General features: G+C 37.0%; 1 protein-coding gene across 3 annotated transcripts in view; it reads right to left on the bottom strand.

Annotated features, from left to right (window-relative positions):
• The window catches only part of SINHCAF (SIN3-HDAC complex associated factor), a 37,197-nt gene extending 12,121 nt beyond the window's left edge, over positions 1–25,076 (bottom strand). The window contains exon 1 of one of the 3 annotated variants that reach the window (XM_027844271.1): positions 24,813–25,076. The gene's annotated coding sequence lies outside the window, so the exon portion shown is untranslated. Of the gene's footprint in view, positions 1–22,768; positions 22,945–23,304; positions 23,420–24,812 lie in introns of those variants that run through there. The other 2 variants (XM_027844273.1, XM_027844272.1) reach the window with 2 other exon arrangements.
• Between the last annotated feature and the right edge of the window lie 143 nt (positions 25,077–25,219).

Raw genomic sequence — 25,219 nt, 5'->3', positions numbered from 1 at the left:
AGCGGTGTGATCCTGGGCAAGTCACTTAACCCCCATGGCCTCAAAAAAAAAAAAAAAAAAAAAAAGGCAAAATAAAGAGGATAAAGACTCACATAATATAAAAATATGGCAGTTTTTGTTGTTATAACATAGTCCTGGAAATTAAGGGGGTACCCATCAATTGGGAAATGAGTAAATTATAGTATACAAATGTAATGGAATACCATGTTATAAGAAATGATCAAAGAGAAAGTTTCAAAGAAACTTGAGAAAACATGAATTGATAGAGAAACAGAGCCTGGAGAACAATTTATAATATAACAGCATTATAAACACAACCAACTTAGAAAGACTTAAGAACTCTGATTGATGCAATGACCAAACATGATTCCTGAGGATCCAAGACAAAGCATGCTACTCAGCTCCTGCAAAAAAAGTGATGGAAGGACTGAGGATACAATGCAGAAATTTGTTTTTATTTAACTTTGCATGGTTCCGATGAAGTTTTTGTTTTTTTTTTCTTTTGTTCAATGGAGAGATGGGGAAGAGAGAAAAGAGAAAGAGAGAGAAAATGTTTATTAAAAAAAAAATAGCGAGAGAGAAAGAGAAAGATCTCTTCTCCCTTTCCCTACTATTATTTGATTTAATTCTAGAAATGCTAGCAATAGCAATGAAAGAAATAAAATCACAAAGATGGGCAAACACAAAACCATCTTTATTTGGGGACTTAGTGATTTACTTAGAAAAACCCAGGAAATCAGACAAGAAATTAATTTAGACAATTAAGAACTTCAGAAATGCTGCAGGCTACAAAATACAACAATTCGAGAGCAGATCTATATTAAAGAACAAATTCCAGGAGGCAGTAATAGGAAGGGAAGTCCCATAACTATAAAATGCATAAAAGACCCAATCTACCAAAGCACATTTAATACTTGTATAGATTCAATTACAAAATGCTCCAAATACCTGGAGAAACATTCAATGTTCACAGATGGACATGTCAATATAATAACAATGACAATGCTACCAAAGTTATTTAACAGATTTAATGCTATACCAATAAAACCACTAAAGAGATCTTTAATAGAGCTTGACAAAATAATAAAATTCATTTGGAGGAAAAGATCTAGACCTATCAACGGAACTGATGAAAAAAGGGGTTGATACATAAGATAAAGAATAATAAATATATTTATAAATATATAAAATAATAGAATAGATATACCAAAAGTCACTACATTCTTTCCAATTAAAAAAAAAATTATTCCCTTGATATTTTTATTATACTGGCTTAGTCTACCCACAAATATTTCTCCAATTATTATGTTTATAGTTGTCCTAATATTGAACTAACCCTGAATTCCCGGTATATATCCAGCCTGGTCAAAGTGTATGATTTTCATTGTATGTTGCTACAATCTCCTTCCTATTTATTGATTTAAAAATTTTGCACCAATATTCATTATGGAAATTGCTCTACAGTTTTCTTTCTTTTGAGAGTTCTTGGTTTAGGAAATCAAGACCATATTTGTACCATAGAAAGAATTATCCTTGTTCACATATTTTTGTTTGTTTGTTTTTGTTAGGCAATGGGATTAAGTGACCCACCCAGGGTCACACAGTAAGTGTTATGTGTCTGAGGGCGGTTTGAACTCAGGTCTTCCTGACTTTAGGGCTGGTGCTCTACCCACTGCAACACTAGCTGCCCCACCTTTTTCATTTTTGTTACTGGAAGTTTGCTTTCTTTCTTTCGGTTAATGCCTAATCCATTTTATTCTCACCCCTCCCCCCAAAACAAACAAATAAGCTCCTAGTTTTACTTTTTTCTTGTAATTTTGTTAATCTCTCCTTTGATTTTCAAAATTTCTATTTTGGTGTTTAATTGAAGGCTTTTAATTTGTTAGTTGATTTTCTAAGTTTTTTTTTTTCAGTTGTATTCATTGATATTATTTCTCTCTTTCATTGATAAAAGTTTAGAGAAATAAATTTTCCCCTAAATACTGCTTTGATTAGATCCCTCAAGTGTTGGTACACTGTCTCACTGTTGTCACTACCTTTAATGAAATTATTTCTTTGAGTTGTTCTTTGACTTTTTTCTTTGCTTCAAAGGTCTTTTGCTGAATGTAATTTGTATTGCAATACATTATTTCTACTTTTATGAATTTGTTTGTACAAAAAGAAAGGAACAGTTCTTAAAAAAAGAATTGCAAAATATTAACAACCACATGAAAGAATACTCCAAATGACCAATAATTGGAGAAATGCAAACTGAAACCCTGAGGTTTTTACCTCATGCAGCAAACTGGCAAAAATTACAAAAGAAGGGAATAGTCAGTGTTGGAGAGAGAGTGGAGTACTGGCACTATGATGCACTGTTGGTGGAGTTGTGAATTGGTACAACCTTTCTGAGAGGCAATTTGGAAGGAATTAAGTCACTAAAATGCCCATGCCTTCTGACCCAAAGATTCCCGAAAGGGTATACACTGACAAAAAGAAAGGCTTCATATAGAACCAAATATTTATAGCATTATTTTTTTAGTATCAAAGAATTAGAAACAAAGTAGTCAAAAGTAGTTGCCTACTGAATGAGGAATCATTAAGCAAACTGATCTATGCATGAAATCGCCTATTACTGCTATAAGAAAGTGGTGAGCATAATGAATATATAGAACCATGGGAAACTTATATGAAATGCAAAGTGAAGTAAGCAGAGTCAGGAAAATAATAAACATAATGACTATAAATGAAAAGAAACAACTACCACAAAACAATCAAGAGACCGATTTGTAGAAGTAGGGGGTCCACAGGTATGGAATATTGAATGTGTCAGATTTTTTTTTAGTTCATTGATTAAATTTTGCTAAATTTTTCTTTTTCTTTTGCAAAAAATTTTTTGTTATAAAGGATGGGGGAGAGGGAAGAACATTAAGAGGAAAAATGTAGGTGTTGCAAAAATAAAAAAGTTACATGTTGAATTTAATACTTTAAAGGAAAAATAAGCTCCACATAACAGATTTATACTTTCACATAGAATCCTTTCCTGTTCTACTTGGCATAAGACAAAACTTATTTAACTTTAGGATAAATGTCATCAATATTAATAAAAGGAAGGTAGGGAACAAAGAGAAAAAAGTATAAGGGAATACAATCATAATCCAAATTAAAAATATGAAGACAGAAAGGCTGAGCAGTGATTATAGAAAGCAGAATCTAATGATGCTATTTACAAGACACATTTCAAACATATTCATGGCAAAGCTAAAATGAAAGGCTAGGGCACAATTTATTATAATTCAAATGAATTAAAGAGGAAAAAAAGGAAGTACAAGGAGGGAGAGGAAGGCCAGTTTGTCTCATTCATACAGAATATGATTCAAATATGGTTACAACAATAATTCATTCCAGTTAACATCAATGTTACAGACACTGGAGATAGACAAAAATAAATAATCCCTGAATGGCAAGAAGCTTGTATTACTACCATCTTCCTCAAATAAAACAAACAAACAAAAAAGCAAAATGTTTTGTGATTTGAGCCATAGTTAAAATAGTCCACAAAAATTCCAAAAGACGCAGGGGAAATTAGATGGTTCCTACCATATGTCACAACCTTTAAAGTTCACTGTGATAAAAAAAAAGATTTGACTCCACCCCAAGCTGAGAGGAGCTCTGTGCCTTTTATTTTTTTAATTTTTTTAAAAAATTTTTTTGTTTTTTTTTCTGTGACTTTTACAGAACTTGCATACAAGCCCCTTCCTTTAGGTCATCCTTCAACTGGGGGGTAAACCCTTTCTTTCTTTCCTAACTCAAGGCAAATAGGATACTTTTTAATAGTAGTTATGTTATTTTCTTTCCTGTCACAAAAATTCTTGTCTACTAGAGATGAACAAGGGGTGAAGAGAGTGAGGGAGTTCGGGAGGGAGAGGGGGGAGAGGGAGACAGAGAGAGAGAGAGAGAGAGAGAGAGAGAGAGAGAGAGAGAGAGAGAGAGAGAGAGAGAGAGAGAGAGAGTGTGTGTGTGTGTGTGTGTGTGTGTGTGTGTGTAGACGGTTTCAAACAACATACTACTCCTATGGCTATTGTGTGGGTGTGGGTGTGGGTGTGTGGAGACGGTTTCAAACAACTACTCCTATAACTATTCTCTATCCAAACTAGAGAAGGGGACAGTCAAATGTGATTATATTCAGATCATAAACAACCCTAAATGGACAGCCTGCTACTTAACCAACCTATTATATTTCTTCTGAGCATATAATTTCCTTATTTGAAAAGTAGCTGGGAATCTGTAGACGATATGATGCACATCGGTTTCATTTTTTGGGTTTGTTTATAACAATCCAATTTTAAGCCATTGTTGGATGTTTTGGGGATCCTGAGATTAACTACCAGCATTTTCATAAGACATACTGAACTCTAGGATATAAATAAAACATTTGATAGAAGTTCAGGACACAAATGGCTTCTGAAATTGGGTCTTTTTTATTTGTCTATCTGGTATGAACCTGGAGACTGTCATTTTAAATATCTTTTCTTGTAGTTTTTGATTCAATTCTCATGGGCATTACCTTCCAGTCTAGCTGTGTTTCAAAAGAAAGAAGCTACGGCCATCTGCTTCCTAACTGATGAATGGTAACAGATGATGCTCCTATACAATCCCATCAGTGTGTGAGAGAGAAACAACAGGAAAGTTATACTTTCTTTTCAAGTCATGTCAAGTAGCACCTCCTGTGTGCTATGTATACTTTATACTAAGTGCTGGAGATAACAAGGGAGGCAAAACCAGTTCTGTTTTCTAAGAGATCACAGTCTAAGGGGGAGAGACAACATGTAAACAATTACACACAAACAGAATAAAGTAGGAGTAGTCTTGGAGAGAAAGCACTAAAGGAAGCACTAAAGGAAAGCACTAAAGGAAAGCACTAAAGGAAGATTGGGAAAGGTTTCTTGCAGAAGGTGGGACTTTAGCTGAGACTTGACAGGATCCAGGGATGCCAAGAGGTAGAGAATTACCAGCAAGGGGGACAGCTAGTTACTGAATCACAGAAAAGGGGAAGACAAGGTATAAGTTTGAAGAGGTTATAGAAAGGCTAAAGCCTTTCAAAAAAGTCAAAAAAGATTTTACATTGGATCCTGCATTGGATATTTGGATTCAGGGAGCAATGGGAGTTTTTTCCTAGGTAAAGAAAAAAATTAGAAAGCATTTCTTTGACAATTGTCACCAAATGATAAGTACTGTTACACATAGTCTTTGGTGCTGAAACACTTTGTTGATTGTTTATAATAAACAAGATAAGCCATATTAAAAATGCCTGTTCAGGACAACATGTACCTTATCCTCCCCTTCACCCCAGCCCCACCACTGACATTTATACAGCAATAAAGCCTTTACATTACAGTATTTCATTTGATCCTTATGACCCTGTAAAACAGGTGATATGAAGAAACTAAGATTTTGGTTCCAGTCTGTATTCAATAACCAATTTAAAGTTAATTAATTACAGTTAATACTTAAAGCACTAGGGACTGTTGAAGGGTAAAATGAAAATCAGAGAGTAAAGCAAAGAAAAAACTAATTTTTAAAAACAATGTTTAGAAATAAAAAGCTATCACAGATTTTGTTCTTCATTTTAAGGTAATAAATAACGGGGGGGGGGGGGGGGGGGTTGGACCTGTCATTTCCTTAGTATAGGAAAATTCCCAGTTGATGAAACTTCTTACAGAGTCGCTTTAGGCAACTTAGTTGCATGGAGAATTTAAATGACTTAGGCAGGGCCCTCACAGTACTATGCATCAGAGGAACTTGAACTCAGGCCTAGCAGCCTCTGTAAAATTAGGGGGTTGGCTTAAGCATTATCTTAAATATAAAGAATGAGATAGTCAACGAGATAAAAAGAATGCACTGCATATCAATGACACAAAAGGTAAAATTTGAATCTAGGGACAGATTAAACCAAAGGGCAAAAGTCTAATTTTGTGCAACTTTTGGTCTATTTTGAATCTGTTTTAAAATCAATGGTTTAAAGTATAGGTTTTTACTTAATCAATAAACTTTTGGGCATAGGGCATTTCTACAAAGGAATTTTTTAAAAAACAAATTTTCCATAAGTTAACAATACAGGATTGTCAATCATGAAATGTAGACTGAGCAGCTAGTCAATAGAACAAGTCACTTAACCACTACCTGCCTCAGTTTCCTCAACTGTAAAATGGGGACAATAGCAGTACCTACTTCCTGGGATTTTTCTGATGATTAAATGAGATATCTGTAAAGCACTTAGCTCAGTGCCTTGCACATAAGTGCTTAATAAATGCTTCTTCTTTTTCCTTTCCCTCTCCTTCCCCCAAAACTTTAGTTATTACTTTTGTTAAGAGGCTTGGAGAATATGGAGGACTTCATTATTCCTTCATCTGTTATTTAGAGTACTTTTACATTTAGGAAAACTGAGTCTCTATAGCTTGTGGCAACAGGGAAAGGGAAGGAGAGAAACTTATTTCCATCTCTCAAATAATATTTAACATCTCCCCACTCCATGCCATCTCTTGCAAGGCCTGAAATTTCACTATTAAGAGAAATCTATTCCTTCACTTACACAAGGTATTTAAGCATCCCAGAGTTGCCATTAAAAAGCAAATATTTAGATTCCCTACCAAACTGAAGGTCTACAGAGCTGTTGTGTGTTACATTGTTGTATGCCTGTGAAACCTAGCCAATATACCTGTGCCATGCCAGGAAAGTGAACTGCTTCCATCTGAATTGTTTTAGGAAGATTCTGAAGATCACCTGGTAAGATAAAGTACTAGACACTAAGGTCCTTTCTCAAGCTGAACTGCCAGGCATTGAAACTCTACTATCTCACAAGCAACTCTTGATGGGTTGGCCACATTGTTCAAATGCCAAATGTAAATAAATGTACATTTCCCTAAAAGACTTATTTTATGGAGAACTCACATGAGGCAGGCATTCACATAGTGGTCAGAAGAAGTGATACAAGGGCACTCTCAAGGTCTCTCTGTAGAACTTTGGAATCAATAGGGTGACATGGGAGATACTGCCACAGGACTGTCCAGCATAGTGTGCCTGCATCAAAGTAGGGGCTGTGCGCTATGAACGAAACAGAACTGCAGTAGCTCAAAAGAAATGAGATGTGCAAAATTTAGAGACCATCTCCATTCCAAATGTTCCTATGAACTATTTATGCCTGAACTGAAGTAGAGCCTTCTGAGCTCATACTGGTCTGAACAGGCACAGTTGGACACACTGTACCTTGACTCCAACACAATGAAGTCATTTTGGCCTCTTCAAGAACAAAGGACAACAACCAATCTATTCTACAGGACTAAAAAAGGTTTTGGTGTTTTTTTCTATTACTCCAGAGTTGAAACTGCCTTTCAGCGTATTGGGTCCCTGTAATACTTTGTATATCCAACTAGGAGTCAAATTTTTTCCTTACTTTACTGTTTTACTTCTAATTCCAACTGTATTTGGCAAAAGCTTTTTTAAAATTTAAAATTTTCTGTTTTTTTTTCCAAATTGGTTATCAACCTCTGATGGCTTTAATCAGTGATAAATTACTTTTAGTTATATAATACTAAAATGTCACCAACTAATAAGGCCTACTTAAGAGCACTTCGGAAAAGGATGAATTGTATTCTGGTCTCCTGTAAAAGTACCCAGTGCTACACAGGATATGCCCATCCCAACCCCTAACAAGAGAATTGAGTATTTTCACAGTGGTTTACAATTAAAGCATCAAAAAGATACGGTATAACTATGAATAGCTTAGTGGATAGTATTTCTTTCAGTACCAGAATACATTTTGAAGCACGAGTGATTTTTCTCTCTCCTAAGAGGCAGCATGGCACAGCTAACTGAACTAAGGGATTCAGAGACTGGAAGATTAGATTTGAATCCTGCTTCAAAAACAGTGGTACTGCTTGCCAGTAACATGGTTGGGTAATCAATCAATCAATCAATCAATCAACAAGCATTTATCATACACCTATTATGTAATAGCATTTATGTAGCACTTAAAGGTTCTGCAAAGTGCCTTCCATATGTTATCTTATTTGATTCTCACAACCCAAGTTAGATACTTTTATTATGGCTATTTTACAGAGGAGGAAATTGAGACAGAGAAGTTAAATGACTTGCCCAAGATTATACAGCCAGTAAATATCTGAGGCAGAGTTTGAACTCAGGTCTAAGCTGCCTCCAAAACCAACACTATCCACTTCACCATTTGGAAGTCATGTCACCTGAACCTCTAAGAACCTCAAGTTTCCTCTCTATAAACAAAGGATATTAACACCTGTAGTACCTATTTCATAGGATTGTTATAATGCTAATAAGTACGCAAATATGCTGTATCAAAGCCAAATGTCATTAAATTCAAGAGCTATGAGGTGCCCTACATGGAGTTTTGGGGACAAAGATGGGGGAAAAAGAAACAAGTCCTAGTCCTTATGGAATTTACAAATGAGGGAGGGAGGTAAGGTTTGTCAAGAGTCGACAAATAACTAATAATAGAAATTATAAAATTAAAAGAATAAAGGAAAAAGACAGCAAAACAGAGACAAGGGACAGGAGGGATCACTTGATCACTTCCACCTTGTGGAAGTGTACTGGTATGAAGATGAATGATAGTGGAAGAAATTAGGGAATGTATCCTGGAGAATGTGGCATCTAAACTAGGCCTATTAAAAGGCAGAGCTAGGGACGGGGGTGGGGGAGTCTCTTCCTGGCAGATGCAAAGCAAGGTTCTTAAACTAGGGAATGACTAGTAGTCCAGTTTGCCAGGAGAATAGGATTTGTGCAACGGGGTAGTGAAATAAGGTTAGAAAAAATAATCAGCAGTTAGGTAGTCAAGGTCTTTGAACGCCAAGAAATAAGGAGTGAATTACTGCAGCAGTGGTGAAATGTATGGGAAAGGAATAAAAAAGCTCAGTTAAGAGTATGAAGTGACAGGGCAGCTAGGTGGCGCAGTGGATAGAACACCGGCCCTGAAGTCAGGAGGACCTGAGTTCAAATCCGGCCTCAGACCAAACACTTGACACTTACTAGCTGTGTGACCCTGGGCAAGTCACTTAACCCCAATTGCCCCCCCCCAAAGTAATAAGTGACTACACTAAGACAGTAGCAGTTGATAGCAGAAAGAGAAGATGAATGCTTCTCATTATTTCTTCATTCTTTTTCAGGCTCCTCTCTTGACTTTCCAGTCTTTGTCCAACACATGCCTCAACATGGTTATGTGGGGTCAAAAGAACCTGGCTTCTAAAACCTGCCTCTGCTTCTCTGGCCTTAGTATTCTCATCGGTAAAATGAGGGCATTGGACATACTAGACTGAACTATAAAATCCTTTCCAGCTCTAGGTCTAAATCCCATGGGCCTTGGATATCACAAACTTTTTTTTTTCTTTCAGCCAAAGATAAAGTTTATTAGAACATCTGTCATATTGGGCAGACTCTTAAGGAGTCTGAACATTGGTAAGCTACTGGCTAGATTATAAGAATCTGAGCAGTGGCTAGATTTTCAGAATCTAAGCCAATAACACAAACTCTTAAGAAAACACAGAATAATTTTTAGTGTCCAAGAGAATGAGAATACTAAGAGCTATGAACCTGAAGTTGAGGGAATTCCTTTCTGACTAGTGACTGACTGAATCCCTTTCCTAAGCATCTTTTCTTTAACCATTCTCTGCATTCTCCCTGAGCTCCAGCCCTTCATTTATTTTACTTTTTAATTTTATTTTTCAATTTTAACTTGTGTTTTCATGTTACCTTTATTTATAACATCCCTCTTCACCTCCCCAGAAAGACTGCCTTTGAAAAAAGATTTAAAAGTGAGGAAAAAACATAGTATTACATACACAGTCTTCTACCTCTTCAAAGAAGGAAGGATAGCTGCATTTGTTTTCATGAAAACAAAATTCTTGATAAAATGGAAATACCAGTTAGGCAGTCAATAAGCACTTAAGTGCATACTATGTGCCAGGCACTGTGATAAGTGCTGGGGATACAAAAAAAGACAATAGACATTCCTTACACTAAAGGAGCTCTCAATCTAAAGATGGAGACAAGAAAAAAGTACAAATGGGAACAAAAGAGAAGGCACTCAAATTATGAGGGATTAGGAAAGGCTTCTGTTTGTAGGGGAGGCAGGGAGAAAAGGAATGAGAAATGATAATTAAATTAAGTGAAGTAGTATAGAGGGAAGGAAAGGGAAAAGGAATAATCATTTATGTAGCGCCTACTATGTGCCAGGCATTAAGCTAGAGGGCCTAGGACAGACCCTGCACTACCTAGGTTAGTATGACTTTGATGAAATTAAGAAGAAGCAATCAGACAAGTGGGGGGGGGGGGGGAGGGGACAGAGAATGTATTTGGAAAGAACAAGGCTTGAACTCCTGGATCTTTCTGTGGGGTTTTTTCCCCCTGTTCTTCAATTTACTTATCTGCAAAATGGTGAGTCTGACTAGATGATTTCTAAAGTTTATTCAAATTTTAATACAATGAAATCTCATTCATTCTAGTATCCAGTACAGGCAGAATCTGATAACGTCTGAAACTACAAATGTGAATGAATTCAAGATTCACGCTAAGGTGACCACATTTTCTATTTACAACAATGATTTGAGTGAAAGAAGTAGGATAAAATATAAATACATTTATGACCAGAAGGTGGTGAAAATGAGAGACAACAGATGGACAACGCTATATAGCAGTAGTACCCTAGAGATATCAAGTGAACCAGCAGAAGGCCTACAACGTGGACAAGAATCACACAGGCAAGTATAGGGATATTAGTCTGCACTGGTAAAAAGAAATGTTCTAGCCAAGTATCCAGAGTATAATACCCTCAGGAAATTCAACAAGAAGAAACAGCTAGGCACGGAGAAGAGAAAAGATGACAAGTAAGCAAAAGGTGCTGAAGGAGGGTGGAAAGCCAGTGCTTAGCATATAGTAAATACTTAATAGATGCTTACTGGTTGATTTGTAACAGGAGAAGAGTACCCAAAAGAAAGGTTGTAGCAGAAACACAGGGGGAGCAACAGGAGTTGTTACAAAGAATACAGACTGCTTATTTAAGTTATTGTACATTCCACATGAAGTACTTTCTTGCCAAATTTGGTTACTAACTATAAGGTAACGTGAGGACGTTGGCAGAGAGACCTCAGAGTCTGAACCTAAGAATTTTCCTTACAAAGTTACTGAAATATACTGGTGAGAAAAGTGTGACACTGGTTGTAGATTATGATGCATTTATTATTGGGGCATTTGCTTAATATAAATACCTGCATTATTTCTTTTGGCTAATGTTTAAGTAAATAGTTATATTTAAGATCTTAGTGTCCTAACTATGAGTAGTTGATTTTATATAAATGGAAGAATATTAGTAGGGGCTTTAGAGTGAAAGTGAGGAATAGGGGAGTATATTTTCCCAACAACAGTCCTCTCTAGGACTGAGAGGGTCTGAGTGAACAGCATGGCTGTGATTCTGCTCTGTGAACCTAGACCTTTTAGTGTGAGAATAGATTGGAGTGAGCAAGCCAGGCCAGAGAGTAAGAGTAGGTGTCCACACAGCCTTTGTGAGAGTTACAGATGCTGCAATGTGATACTCCACGTACCTCTTACATCAGGCAGAAGCACCAAAGAAAAAAAAATTCTTGTATAACCATGGTGTCCAACTATGCTTTGCAAACAGCCCCAGGGAGAGAAATTCTGGGCAATTCAAGTTGGCAAGAAGAGGGGGTTGAGATATGGAGGGGCTAACACCATTGCTCTTTCCTTAGGTGCTAAAAGCCCTGATCTTAAACAGTATACTTCCATCCTTGGCCTCTGACCAAGGTCAGTGCTTATAATTTTTACCTTAAATTAGAAATTACAATACGCCTCCTTTGGACTGCATCAGTACTTGTCAAGTTGAAATTGAGACAGCAAAACCCCAAGTTTGATGTTGCATGTGTCTATCATTGTTAAGAACCCCTTGGACTACATTGTAGAAATGTTTGTGGGAGTGTTGTCCATTAAACAGTTTAAGAAATGTTTGCTTAGAGACTTCCAGACAAAATAAATCAAGTTTCCTACTTTATTCTCCCTACTGTCCTGAAAACTTTCTTTGTGGAAAGTTAATAGTCTGAAAAAAGCTTCTGCTGGATATTCTGGTCTTTCCACTAGGTTGGATTCAACTTACTCATTCATTTGTTCGCATGAGAGGCTTTGGTTTTTTTTTTTCCTCCTAAATAAGAAGTTTGAAAATAACATATACTAGGGAGGAAGATTTAGGTAGGGACTTAAGCTTTATTCTTCTGTTTCCAGCCTCAACACTAAAGTCATTATCACAACACCTCCCCCCCCTTACCAAACTACTTTAGGGGGACAGATAATACCAGTATAAAATACTGTAAGTGTTGCAGGGAAGACACAACATCAAATGAGATAATATATACGTACAGTGTTTTGTAGACCATAGAAAGCTATACAAATGCTAGCCATTATTTATTACTATTACAATAATAATGATTATTATCATCAACTGCACTGTTGGTGGATCTGTGAATTGGTCTAGCCATTAATTCTGGATATCATTTTGGAACTATGTCCCAAAAGTTACTAAACTGTTTATACCCTCTGATACAACAACAGATCTATACCCCAAAAAGATCAAAGAAGGACCTATATTCAATAAAATATTTTAGAGCTCTTTTCCTAGTGGCAAAGAACTGGAAACTGAGAAGATGACCATAAACTGGGGAAATGGTTGAACAAAGGACTACTGCGCTATCAGAAATGACGTAAGGGACCATTTCAGAGAAACCTGGTAAGACTTGTATGAAATGATGTGAAGTGAAATAAGCAGGAAAAGAATCATATAACAACACTGGAAAGACAAATAACTTTGACCAACCAAGATTCCAGAAGACCAATCAAACAGGTGATGGGCTCACAGTGCAGAATCAAATATGATTTTAGACAGACCAATAAGTTTTTCTTTTGCTAGACTAGGCATATCTGTTAAAAAGATTTTATATTTTACTAATCAATCAAGGCTAAGGTTGAAGGAAAAGAAAATAAATTTTTGTTACAAGAGATTTTAACTCAATTAAAAAAAATTCCAATATGAGAAAAACATTCAATTTCCTGGGAGAAAAAAAAAAGATAGCATTAATTTAAGAAAAATGTTTCATGCTAAAAATTCTAACAGAACTATTTTGGTGGAAAGTGGATGGAGCAGAGAGGTTCTTAACTGGGGTCTGAACTTTTGAAAATATTCTGATAACCATATTTCAGCATAATTGGTTCCATTTGTAATTACTTATACTGGTAATATAGCACATAGTAAGTGCTGGATAAATGCTTACTGAACTGAATTTGAGGAGTTAAGCTTTAAAGGACCGATCAATAGGCAAAAGAGGGGAATTATTCTAGACATAAGGAACAGAGAGCCTTCTTAAAGGAAAAGAGGCAAGAAATCATAGTGTTCCAGGAATGGTGAATGCCAAGCACATAGGAAGTGTAGATACCAATAATGCTAGCAGGCTATTTTAGAGTGAGTATAATGTGGAGAGACTGAAATGTGATATGAGACTGAAAGGGGAGGGTGACGCCAGATTGTAGAGATCCTTGAATGGAGGTAAAGAAAGGAATTTGCTTTTTATGGTAGGAAGAACTGAAAACAAAGTAGATTCCCCATAGACAGAGGAATGGCTAAACAAACTGTTGTACATGAATGCAATGAAAAATTACTGTGCTGTAAGAAATGATCAATATGGAAATAAAAAAAAACTCCATTTCAGAAAAAGAAATTAAACAAGCCATAAATGAACTCCCTAGGAAAAAATCTCCAGGGCTAGATGGATTTACAAACAAATTCTATCAAACATTTAAAGAACAATTAATTCCAATACTATGTAGACTAGTTAGGAAAATAGGTGAAGGGGTCCTACCAAATTCTTTTTATGATACAAATATGGTACTGATACCTAAACCAGGAACAGTCAAAACAGAGAAAGAAAAAAAATTAGAGACCAATTTCCCTAATGAATACAGATGCAAAAATTTTGAATAAAACACTAGCAAAAAGATTACAGCAACTTATCACGAGAATAATACACTATGACCAAGGAGGATTTATACCAGGAATGTAGGACTGGTTCAATATTAGGAAAACTATCAGCATAATTGACTATACCAACAACAAAACTTACAGAAACTATGATTATCTCAACAGATGCAAAAGCTTTTGACAAAATATAACACTCATTCCTATTAAAAACACTGGAGAGCATAGGAATAAATGGCGTCTTCCTTAAAATGATAAATAGCATCTACCTAAAACCTTCAGTAAGCATCATATGTAATGGGGATAAGCTAGAAGCATTTCCAATAAGATCAGAGGTGAAACAAGGATGTCCATTATCACCACTGTTATTTAATATGGTACTAGAAATGTTAGCTTTAGCAATAAGAAAAAGAAATTGAAGAAATTAGAATAGGCAAAGAAGAAATAAGGCTATCACTCTTTGCAGATGCTATGATGATATACTTAGAGAATCCTACAGAATCAAGTAAAAAACTACTTGAAATAATAAACTTTAGCCAAGTTGCAGGTTCTAAAATAAACCCACATAAATCATCAGTATGTCTATATATTACTGACAAAGCCCAATAGCAAGAGATAGAAAGAGAAATTCCATTTAAAGTTACCGTAGACATTATAAAATATTTAGGAGTCTACCTGCCAAAACAAACCCAGGAACTATATATATGAACACAAAACACTTTTCACACAAATAAACTGGAAAAACACCAGCTGCTCATGGATAGGTCGAGCTAATACAATAAAAATGACAATTCTACCTAATTTACTTATTCAGTGCCATACCAACCAAACCCCCAAAAAATTATTTTACAGAGCTAGAAAAAATACTAACAAAATTCATCTGGAAGAACAAAAGGTCCAGCATATCAAGGGAACTAATGAAAAGAAATGCAAGGGAAGGTGGCCTAGATGTACCACATATTAAATTGTATTATAAAGCTGGAATAATCAAAACTACTTGGTACCGTCTAAGAAATAGAGTGGTGGATCAGTGGAATAGGCTGGGCACACAAGACGCAATAGTCAGTGACTATAGTAATCAACTGTTTGATAAACCCAAAGATTCCAGCTTCTGGGAGAAGAACTCATTATTTGACAAAAACTGCTGGGAAAACTGGAAAATAGTATGGCAGAAACTAGGCACAGACCAACATCTTATACCAGATACCAAAGTAAAATCCAAATAGGTATATGATTTAGATAGAAAGGCTAATACTATAAGCAAACTGGGAGAGCAAAGAATAGTTCACCTGTCAGATTTATGGAGAATGAAGAATTTATAACCAAACAAGAGATAGAGAACATTATAAAATGCAAAATGGATAATTTTGATTTTATTTAATCGAAAAGTGTTTGCACAAAGCCAATGCAACTAAGATTGAAGGGAAGCAGAAAACTGGGAAAGAATTTTCACAACCAGTATCTCTGATAAAGGCCTCGTTTCTAAAAGAGAGAACTAAGTCAAATTTTTAAGAATACAAGTCATTCCACAATTGATAAATGGTCAAAGGACATGAACAGGCAGTGTTCAGAAGAAGAAAACAAAGCTATCTACAGTCATATGAAAAAATGCTCTAAATCACTACTGATGAGAGAAATGCAAATCAAAACAAATCTGAGGTACCACATCAAACCTCTCGTTGGCCAATATGACAAAACAGGAAACTTATAAATGGTGGAGAAGATGTGGGGAAAATTAGAACACGAATGCATTGTTGGTAGAATTGTGAAGTGATCCAACCATTTGGAGAGCAATTTGGGACTATGCCCAAAAGGTTATAAAAACGTGCATACTCTTTGACCCAGCAAAAGCACTTCTAGGGCTATATCCCAGAGAGATCATACAAATGGGAAAAGGACCCACATGTACAAAAATATTTATAGCAGCTCTTTTTGTGGTGGCAAAGAATTGGAAATTGAGAGGATGCCCATCAACTGGGGAATGGCTGAACAAGTTGTGGTATATGAATGTAATGGAATACTATTGCGCTGTAAGAAATGATGAGCAGGCAGACTTCAGAAAAATCTGGAAAGACTTAAATGAACTGATGCTCAGTGAAATGAGCAGAACCAGGAAAACATTGTACACAGTAACAGCCACAATGTGTTATCACTAACTTTGACAGATTCATCTCTCAGCAATGCAAGGATCCAAGACAATTCCAAGGGACTCATGACAGAAAATGCTGTCCACATCCAGAAAAAGAACTATGAAATCTGAAGGCACATTATTTGATCTTTTTTTCCTTTCTTTTTGTTTTGTTTCCCCTTTCTGGTGGTTTCTCCCACTGGTTCTAATTCTTTACAACATGACTAATGTGAAAATAGGTTCAATATGAATGTATATGCAGAGCCTATATCAGATAGCTTGCCTTCTTGGGGTGGGGGGAGGGGAGACATGGGGAGAAAATCTGGGACTCACAATCTCATGGAAGTGAATGTCGAAAACTAAAAATAAGATAAACATTTTTTAAAAAAGAAATGGTCAATGTGATGAATACAAAGATGCATGGAAAGACTTATATGAACTGACAATGCAAGTAAAGTTAGTTGCAAAATTAGAAAAAACCAAGCATGGCTCCCAAGAAAAGATATGAGAAAATACCACCCACCCCTCCACTTCTTTGAAGATTTATGTGTAGAGGAGAGGGGTGTCCACATGTGTGGAACACTGCATATATTTTTAGATTTTTCTTGCTGTTGCATTAATTGATTTTGCTAAGTTTCTCCCCAGCCCCCTTTGTAAAAAATTTAAATAAATTTATTGTTAAATAGGCTAGCTCTGTAAGAGGGGATCAGGGGAACAATAGCAGGGGAAATCTGAACAATATAAAAAGAAATGATTTAAAAAATGAATTTAAAAATAAATGTAAACTTTGCTCTTCAGACAAAAAATAACAACTAGAGATTTTAAATGAGTAACATAAGCAGACAGCTATATAAGAAAGTTTTTTTGGGAAGGGAGGATGGTGTACAATAGAAGCAAGAAGTGTAAGCTGATGATAATAAGAGTTTTACTAGTGTGGTCATAGAGGAAATAGGAAGGAGGGAATGGATAAAATAAATATTATGGTTCTCATGACTAGTTAATTAGTTGAATGTGAGAGGGAAGAGAGGGGAAAGAAACAAAGATTATCCTACAGTTGCTAAGATAAAAGACTGGGTGGTGTTATGGATAGAAATAATCAAGTCATAAGAAGGAGCAGGTTTTAGTGGAAATAAGTAAAACCAGTGTTGCCCTCTTCTGTCCTCTGGTATGGAGACCGTTCTGGCATAGGTCCCCATCACCTTTTATCTGGACCATCTGAAAAGTCTGCATGGTAGTTTCTCTGACTCAAGTCTTTCCAACTTTACTCCACTCTCCACTCAGCCATCAAACTGATGTTCCTACAATGTAAGTCTGACTATCTCAGCTATCTATTTAATCAATGCCAGTGGCTTTCTTCCAGGATCAAATATATAATCCTCTGATTGGCTTTCAAAGTCCTTTTGTTGTCAATGTGAGTATGGTTGTTATGGAACCTGTTGGTCAGTAACCTCTTTGAGATATATTCCTAGCAGTAGAATCTCTGGGTCAAAGAATGTGGACTTTATTGCATAATTCCAAATTGCTTTCCAGAGTGGTTGTACCAATTCACAGCTTCACCAACCATATTGCAATTAGTGGACCTGTATCAAACTCCCTCCAGTTTTGACTGTTACCTATTGTTATCTTTGCCAGTTAGCTGAACGAAGTGTAAAACCTCTGGATAGTTTTGATTTGCAGTTTTCTTCTTAGTGATTAAGAACATTTTTTAAATTTGGTTTTTAATAGCTTACAATTCTTGGGAGAACTGTTCCACAGTATTTTAAAAATCAGTAACTGTAGCTCACTCATTATATCTGCTACTGCTTTGTGGGCCATATATTTGCAAGTAACACAAAGTTAGGAAGAAAAGCTAAAACTGTGTGACAGAATAAGCGTCCAAAAAGGCCTTGACAGGCCAGAATTTTGCGACGAAGCTTTTAAGGCAAAATTCAATTGGAACAAATGCAAAACACTTAGCTTAAAAACCAACAACTAAGCCGGACTTCACAAAAACAAGATGAGGAGAGATATGGCCTTATATCAGTTTGTCTGAAAAAAGATCTGAAGATTTTAGTACTACTAATTCAGTATCAACAAGGTGATATGGAAGGCCCACAAAAAACTTCTACAAACTTAGGCTAAGAGAGGCATAAATAGCACCCTGCCCCCCAAGGAATTGACAATCCTATTGTTCTACCCTAGTTAGATCTCATCATGAATATTATCTTCAGTTGTGGGCATATTTTAGAAAGAATATTCATGGTAAGCTATTTATAAGGACTTTGCAAATTCTTTTTTCTTAATGTTAATCTTTTTTTTTTTAAACAATTTTAGATGATTGGGGTTAGGTGACTTGCCCAGGGTCACACAGCTAGTAAGTGTCAAGTGTTTGGTCTGAGGCTAGATTGCAAATTCTTTTTTCTTAAAACATCCAAAGGCTGAACAAGAAACAGATTTCCTGGGGTCACTTTATATTGTGGTACAGATGAGAAGCATTTTCAAGGACACTACCATGAAAATAAGTGTAGCTTATAGCTAATATCAGTTGCTGAGAATGAAGAAGTAGAAGTCAACAAAACTCTTCAAATTAAGTCAACATACTCTTTGACCCTTGGTGACTTTAAATGGAAAGGTGGGAAAAAGTGAGAAATAAATGGGGCAAGGCATATTTGTAAAAAAAAACCCAAGGATAAAGAAAAAATAATTGTAAAAGGATAAAGAAAAAGAAATCAAAAGCCAAAGGTCTGTAGACTACACAAATGCCTCACTCCTATGCATCATGAATATTGCTATGTAGTTGGTGAATGTCTGGTCTTCACTTTCAGACAAACATGCTGTCATCCTCACTGTGGAATTTAATTACTTGAAGAAATCTGAATGGAGAAATGGCCCTAACAAGTATGTGGGAAAAGTTTTTTCTCTTATTTTGACAGTTATGTTTTTTTCTTCATTTGAATCTGTTCTTACTTTTCCAGGGAAAACAGGCAATTTCTGGTTTTATCAGTGTCTTATCATCTCCACTGAACTGGAATATTACCCTAATATAGGAGTTTGGCTAAATGTTTTCACATCAACTAGTGAAAAAAAACTTCTCTTTTATTTTTTACACAAGTTATGTGTTTTTATAAGTAAATAAAGCTCACTAAGAGCTGTAAGCCAAATAAAAAACTTTTAATAGGGGATCTGATCTACCAAATAAATCTGGGAATTAATTCTTATGTCCACGTCATGTTATCAAACATTATTACTTTCTGATATGCAGCACATCAGATGGCACGTTGGGTTACAAAGAAGAGAAACTATCTTTGAAATATGGCTGTTTTCTTTTTGATGAGATGTAATTCCAATTTGCTTTTATCACCGAAAGGTTTCAAAATAAGACAAAACCCAAATTTTCAAAGCTATCAGAAACTAAGTCACAAGGTAAAAGATTATGTCTGGGGCCTAGTAGAGGCTCTCTTTAGACATCTGTAAAAAATGTAAACAAAAAATGAAAGAAAGGCTAACTGACGCACAGAATTGTTGACAATCTTTCCAGCAGCTTCAAGAAAAGTGTATACATTTTAAAAATGTATCAACAAGCCCTTATTAAGTGCTTACCATTTATGCTGTGCTCAGTACTGGAGATAAAAAGCAAAAATAATCTCTGCTCTCAAGAACCTTACATTTGAATGGAGTAGAAAACTCGTACATACAAGATACATATACAGAGTGGATGAAACATAACCTGAGAAAGAAAGACACTAACAGATAAGGGGACCAAGAAAAGGCCTCCTACAGAAAGATGATGTCATGTTGATGGAGCTGAGTCTTGAAGGCATCCTTAGGATGAGGAGAAACCATTTCATGGGGGGCCAGAGCAAAGGCACTGGGAAAGTTTGAGAACAGTCAAGTAGGTCAGTGTGGTTAGACCTTAGAGTTTATGGAGGGGAATAATGTGTAAGAAGATTGGAAAGGGGCCAGTTTATAAGGGTACAAGTTATAAAGATAGCTAAGAATGCAAGCTCCTTGGAGAGAAGAACTACAATTTTTTTTGTCTTTGTATTCACAGAACCCAGCACAGTTCATAGCACATTAGGAATTTAATAAAGTATATTTCATGACGAATTGAAAGTGGCAAGAGTGGCAACTGATTGACGTATTATATATAGGCGTTTTTGTAGCTGTGATTTTATATATGTTTCACTATCTTTTCTACCATAAGTCAACACTGCCCATTATGAGTTATTAAATTTTGGTACAAAACTGTCTTGTAAAAGTTTCTTCTAATTAATTTTCTTTCAAGGCCTTATCTTTCTAAGGACAAACTAAAAGAACCCTCCACTTAACCTGGACAAGATAAGAAAATTAGTTCAATACAAAAATCTACTTATTTTTTCTAAATAACCAAGTCCCAAGTTGTAGAATTTAGTTCTAGTTTCCATAACTTACCAAATCCCACTGAAACAAAATTCAGAAATCCCCACAATTAATAACGTGGTAAGAGTGCTAGAAGAGGCTAATGCTAGTATGTGCCAAAAGTAGTATCACTGAAGTTATGTTGTCAAAGATAAAGTGTTTCATGAAATTTACTTAAATGATTTTTTTTCCAAGTCAATTTCACAGATTTTTATACTAGTAAGGACCTTCAGTGTAAGTACCACCCTCTCATTTTACCTGTAAGGAAACTGAGGCCTAGAATTGAAAAGCTGACCTTTTCAAAGTCAAATGAGTTCAAGGCAGAGCCAGGACTACAACTCAGGTTTCCTACACCACACTGCAAAAAATCTGGTATTAAACAAGTCAATTAGGACCTCTGTGATGTCACCTCAAATAAAAATAGGGGCCACTAAACCATACATAAGGATCCCTGTGGGCCACATATTGTACAAAACCACTAACATTACCTATGTTTTATTGCATTTTGTTTTGTTTCCAATTACATTTTAATTTGGTTTGGACTGCACTGAGTGTTTTTGTCTAGTTGTTTGACACCTCTGCTTTAGCTGACCAAGTAACATATAAGGGTAAGTGAAAATAACCTAATAATTAAGAGCACACAATGTATTTTAAATCTATTTACAGTCACATTAACCAAACAACATTCTCTGAAACCATTTTGGTCAAACTTTTATTGAGAAACAAAAAGAAATCAGGAACATCTAGAAAAAAGGCAAGCTGACTTGGTGCTGCTTTAAGATGTCTAGACTGTAGTCTACCCACAAAAACCAAAGAACCGTTTTTAAACTTGTGTCCAGGGTCACACATAAAAACTAAGTTAAAAGGAAAATTTAAGAAGGAAAAGGAAATGATAAGAGGGGTTCAATCAGCAGCAGCTCACAAAAACTGGAAAAACCCAAGAGATCTTATCTACCAGCACCCTTTTTCATGGATTCCAAAATCATCCTGCATGATAACCAAACTGACACAAGCTTGGCTAGCCCCAAAATTTTAATACCAACAGAGAAAATAAGGAGACTATACCTGTGATTTCACTAACATAGCGAAGAGTAAACTCTACCAACTCAGGTCCACACAATTCATGCAATTTACAGATTTAAGAGAGTTGCCTGAAACACAGAGAAGCTACTTGCCCAAAGTCACACAGTCAATTATGTGTAAAAGGTGGGACTTGAAGCCAGTTTTTCCTGGCTCTTAGGCCAGCTTTCTATGCATCATTAAGCTGAGGCTCTTCAGAAAAACATTCTAACAAAACAGGGAGACTTTAAGTTAGATAAGGGAGCAACCAATCTAAATATATTCAATCTTACAAAATAAACCAATCTAATTACAACCAATTTCTGAGAATTTCTCATAATCAATACAAACAGGTATTTTCCATTCCCTCTTGGGGGGAAAGTCAATAAATGAGGGCGTGGCAAGAGAAAGAAATCACTAACCTCACCCAAGGCAAATACTTTTAAGGGGGGGGGGATCACTTATGCAGCTTTGTCTTTGTAAGGGCAAATAATTCTATATTTAACAATCTTCTAATCTCCGGTGTGCTCCAGAAAATGTAGGAGGTTGGAAGACACAGGAAGAAAATAAAAACAAAGAAACACAGTTGAGTCCTACAGGCTAAAACTTTTAGTCCTCCTCCTCAAATCCAACCTAAATAAAAATGTCAACTTTCCAATCATGGTCTCCCCCTGGTATGTGTACACACAGATAGAATTCAGTTTCGTGGTGTGTACACAAACACACACACAGACACACACAGTAGAATTCAGTTCCAGTACTCACTTCCCTAAAGCAGCAACAGTGGGGACCATTAAACTTCCTCATGGTTATCTGATGAGGTAGTAGCGGCAAACACAGATGTATATGTGTGTATAAAGATACCTAAGGCTTAAAAGTCAGTAACTGCAACTAAATACACTTCTCTATCCTCCTTCATTACACTCTGAATTCTCCTATGTAACTCTTATTAATTAGATAATTGATTTCAAAGTATTTAGTGGAGAAGAGGACAATTTAGTAGAAAAAATTGCACAGATTATATAAAAGCCATAATGTATAATGCCCCCGTATTTGAATTAAAAAAAAAAATCCTAAGAACTTTAAAGTTACTCTTCAGCCCTTTCTCCAAGAGCCATAAGAGGGAAAAGTAAAATTCTTCTCTCTAGGTCTCCTCACCTCACCTTCTAGCTCCGAATCTGGGTTAACTTCATGGTACCTTTCCCCAAGAGCCGATTCTAGTCCAGTGCCCTAGCCACTCCAACCCCACTCCGGCATCTGTGCTCATGGAGTCCAACAGGCCGTTCCTTCATCTTCCACTGTACTGGCTGTGCTGTGCTGCGCTGCTAAGACTTGTTCCTCCTCATGGCTTTACCCTGACGTAATTCAAACATGGCAACAGTTCGACTTCAAAGGCAAATCAACAGACCTCCCATACACACGCACACAGATCCGACGAAGCAATGGTAGCGATCTAAAAGAACCTTTTTAAAAGGTATGAACGGAAACCCAAACACGACCTCAGCCGCTGCTAGAATCTGCTAGCTCCTGGAGTTATATTTAAACGGAGGACTGGAAAGCTTCCTTCCTCTCTGCCTGAAAGTAAAGCCACACGCCTACTCCTCCATGCACCCAGTATGGCACCTTAGAGAAAGTAGTGTGTGCAGCCAAAGTTTCCCCACGAGAGGGTGGGGGAACAAAAACCTTTCCAGAAACTAGCCTTCAACTCCAGCAGAACAGTCCGAACCAGAACCCGGTCACTTCGCCCTCCCTGGCTGGATCTTGCACCCAGGAGCACGAGCACATGCAGCCCTCTTTGTTTTCTGTCCAGCCAGGCTCTGCCTACGTGCAGCATCTGAGATGTCGGATTGTTTTCGCAGGGGGGGGGGGGGGGGGGGGGGGGGGGGGTGCTGAGAGAACGAGGACGCCTATGGAAGGACACATGAACCCCTATCCCTTGTCCTCCCTCAAGTTCCCTCAGAAAGGAAGAAAGAAATTTAATCAAAGTTTTGTAACATCGTCGATAGAAATACCAGGACAATCTCAGGCAAAGGAGCTGATAGTTAAGACTTTCACTATGCTTTTTAAACTGGCAAGACGCCATCGCCAAAAAAATGAGAATTAAAAAAAAAAAATCACACTGTCCTGTGAAGAAGGGATCATCTACAAAACTTAATTACTAAAACATTTTGGCTACTGCAATTAACATTAAAAACTAAAAAACACAAGTGCAGCTTGGAGCACGTGTCATGTCAGGTTTTAGATGGAAAATGAGTCCCTTTTCGGGCTCACTTGAATCGTTAGGTCAACTGAACTCCCTTCATCTCAAAGTCAACTTGGGTTTAAATTACCATTTTAAACTGCAGAAAAATAACGTCCTAGAAAAACCCCAGGTAATGGAGCCTGTCGTTTGTCCAGATCAAAGCTACAAGTGAATAATCTGTAACAAAACAAATGTTGCAAGTCTATACTGGAACATGGAACGTTGGGGGATATTCCAAGGAGAATTCGGGTTTGGATTTGGAGCTATTTTTAAACGGCCGCGTGTTGTCTCATTGTCGCATCCGCAGCTCTCCAGAGTTTAGCAAATAACGCCATACCGCGTGCTAAGTACTAATGTAAGCAATTATGGAAAAAAAGACCAATTTTAAAACCACCCGATACTAACTCTCAAACGCAAACGATGTTTTCCAGCCGAAATGCATATAATTTCCACACAAACTAAGACACGTGCTCACAACTGGGATGGAGGGGGGAGTCTAAAGGCTTAACGACCCCAAAGCGTTTGAACAACTCCAGTAGCAAGCCCACGACTCTGGGGTATGGGACCTCTCCCAGATTATTCACTCATTAACTTTAGGAAAATGGGCCTTTTTTAGTCGACTGGTTTGTTTTATCCAAGCAAAAACTGCGGCTGGAAAAAGTCATTGTCACCTTCAAAGTGAGTCTGTTAACTCCAGTTACCACTCACTTATTTGCACGCTTTACTCTTCTCTTCCAGTCTTTTTAGTTTGCCTTACAACAAAAGCAAGTCGTACGGACACATAAAACACATGTATGGCAAACTGGAAGATTTAGCATTAATTTAAAGCAGCGCTCCCGGCACAGCTAACTTCGAGACAAAACTTCCTGCATAGGGAGAGTGTCTAGAGCAGGCGGGTTGAGAGGAAAAGAAAATTTCGAACTGCCTAGAGAAACAGTTTCTGGATAAGGCCAAGAGTTACTCACCTTCCTAGAGCGACTCTCCACGCTCAATAACGAGTGCGAGGTGTGGTGTGCCCTACAAGTCAACCGGGCCCACGTCTTCGTTAGCTTGCTCCTCCTGGTCTGGAAAAATTGTCTACAGAAATTCAGCAGTTGTTACCTCCGGCCGGGAAGGTGTAGATTTCGATTTCTCTTTGCGCACGCGCTGTTCCTGGGACAAAATTCTCCTGAATCGAACTCATTTGCATGTGAGCTCTTGCGCACAGAAGAGCGATCGAGGGTGGAAGCCCAAGCGGTTCCGCGCGCCCCCGTAGCCTCTATTGTCCTTTTAAGGGGAGACGCGCCGCGCGGGAAACATGGCGGGCAGGACCAAACCGAGAAGAGGGCGGGGGCTGCTTACTACAGCAGAGACGTCACGTAAACAAACGCCC

This window comes from Vombatus ursinus, unplaced genomic scaffold (genome assembly GCF_900497805.2).
Source record: "Vombatus ursinus unplaced genomic scaffold, bare-nosed wombat genome assembly UNPS02014941.1, whole genome shotgun sequence".
In the NCBI taxonomy this organism is placed as follows: Eukaryota; Metazoa; Chordata; class Mammalia; order Diprotodontia; family Vombatidae; genus Vombatus; species Vombatus ursinus.
Note: the sequence above shows the minus strand (reverse complement) of the source record. Positions and strands in the feature narration are given on the sequence as shown.